The sequence below is a fragment of the Solanum tuberosum genome, unplaced genomic scaffold (assembly GCF_000226075.1).
Source record: "Solanum tuberosum cultivar DM 1-3 516 R44 unplaced genomic scaffold, SolTub_3.0 scf00015, whole genome shotgun sequence".
NCBI classification, from domain to species: Eukaryota; Viridiplantae; Streptophyta; class Magnoliopsida; order Solanales; family Solanaceae; genus Solanum; species Solanum tuberosum.
The window spans coordinates 1,988,619-1,991,303 of NW_006238941.1; positions in this window are offsets into that span (position 1 = coordinate 1,988,619).

Genomic DNA, 2,685 nt, shown 5'->3' on the forward strand with positions numbered 1-2,685 from the left:
CTCCCCCCCCCCCCCCCCCCCCCCCCCCCCCCCCCCCCTCTCAAGCTTGTTGAAATGACATCTAATCAGATGTATAAGAAAAAATAAACATAAAAATATAAAATAGAAAAATAAATCCAAATAGAAAAGCAATTACAACATACCTTTTGATAATGTCAGGGATATTGAGGAATAACCCTATGTAAATTCCTCTCAGATTTCTTTGATCATATTTAAATGTGATGAAAAAATAATATTAGCTATTATAAATAATATTAATACTTATTGGCAATTATTTGGAAATATAGTGATATTCATAATTGATATTTTTGGTTCAGTTTTTTCAATCGTTTGTTCTTATTTAAATGTTGTTTGTAAAAATAATAATTGTATTTTGAATTATATTCATTAATAACTATAATTGTTTTTATTTATTCGGATATTTGAAATAATACTGAATAAAATATGAAGGAAAAAAAAGAAGAAAAGGTACTCCAAATCAATATTTTAAGCTCCAACTCGAACATACTTCAAGAGAGCGTCCCCCACCTCCAAAAGAGATAAATTAAGACAAACTAATATATCTCTCACTATTGTAACATAAGTTTGCTTGAATGATTATGCAGATCTCTCAATCTTGGGCGTACTTATATACTTAATTACTATGATTTTTCCACATGTACCTTGTGTTTTGAGAGTATTATTTATGTTATTTGTTATGCTTTGATAGATATTACAATGATTGCACTCTAAGACATGTAATTAGCTTATGCAGGACTTTTCGAAGGGAAATTGAGCACATGAGAGCTAGAGTAAAACAAGGAAGCATCGACGCAACTCGAAGGAGCACGTATATGATGAAATGAAGTGAAACTAGGCTGAAGCACACTAGTGGCACGCTGCCCCAGCCCTCCAACTACAGTAGCCCCTAGCTTGGCGCACTGATGGTTCCCCGCGCCAGGGGAAAAACTATAGAGCTCGGTGCTGGCGCACTGCAGGTGCACCGCTCCAAGGTGCAAACTTCTGACGTTGTGTCAGTGTGCAAACTTTTGGAGCCCTAGTGTTGGCGCTACGAAAGGAGGCATACACATTGAAGATATGTATAAGAAAATGATGGAGAGGATAGATAAGCTGGAAGAAAAGATGCATAACAATTATTTGTCCAATGAAGCTACATATAAGCAGGTTGGACAACTGGCAGGTTCAATGAACTTACGTTCGCAAGAGGTATTCCGGGTGACACTGAGCCAAAACCAAAACAATTCAATGCTATGGGTAATAGAAGTGTGTTGTATTTAGAGGAGTTGGACCCAAAGAAGTGAAATCCAGAGGTGATAAGAGAGGAGAATACTAGTGGAGAGATAGAACGGAGAATACAAGGAGCATGATCATTTTTGAATATAATTTAAATTGATTTGTGTTTAGGATTAGACACCCATAAACACCGTGCTTGGTTATGAAACATGATGAAAACTAAATGTTCAATAGTTGATTTTGTTTATCCCCGTTCAACAATGTAGTTAGACATTTACTGGGTAGGTGATTAGAGGTCAAGAGATCATGATCATAATATCAACCATGTAAATCGGTAATTTGATAACCTTATATGAAAAAAATGTGATACTGAATTCTTTGTATGTTGCAGCCCTGGAGTTGTCCCAATTGTTGTTTAACACCAAAATTGAAGTCGATCAATTTTACTTGCTTTTGATTCTTAAATACTTGCAATTATATATAGTATATATACAAAAAACCAACTATTTGAGATACACTTGCATTAAATTGTGGGTTTAGTCCGATTAGATATAGATTAATCGTAAGTCCTTTGGATTTGAAAATCCGACTATGTTAGAGCCACTATATTACTTGAGCAACCACGTACACTTGCGTGTGCATTTGGAAGCAACATGTTTTTGGCACCGTTACCAGAGACTTTAGAATTATTCTATATTTATGTAACGACTCGGAAAATAATAGGTTGGACTAGAGCCTTAATGTTTGGGTTAGTGTGACTTTAGGTTGATGTCTAGGCTGTTTTAGAACCTAAGTGGGGCAAAGAAGAAGCCTAGGGTGCAAGCAAAGACTTAGACTAGCAAGATAGGGGGAAAGAAACCTTGTCTTTTAGTGGACCTTTTGGTGATGGGGCTGTTTGATCGCCCAAAGGGTTGGGCGAGTCACCCTTGTGATCGCCTAGTGGCTGCCCCATTTTGGCCAAGATGCTGGACCAAAGGGCAAGCTAGGTGTAAGCTCGCTGATGCTTATCATGACCAATGACACTAACCTACGGTTCGAGTGTCTACGATAGTCAATAGTATAATAACCCAACTAAAGGTTGGGGTCGTGTCCCAAGGGAGTGGTTTTGAGAATTGATAGAAAATAAAATTAAGCTCTAACTAGTCGTAGCTAAAGACATTAACAATTTAAAACATAGTAAATTAAAGGGGGCGACACAAAAGTGTCAAATATCGATTGGGGGTTTTGTCACAAGTAGTAAAAACAACAAAAATTAACAAGAAAATCAAGTATAGGGAAATGTTCTTGGGGTGTGACCGCAATACAAGTTGAGATAAATCGTTGGGTACATGCTTTCGATAGGAATTTTGCAAGATAATAGTTACTAGGCTAAGCTTTAGATAGAAATAAGTTCCCTCTGGGGCAACTTACCCCGTTTCAAATGCGTTCCTCTCGGACACCCATTTGTCGCAT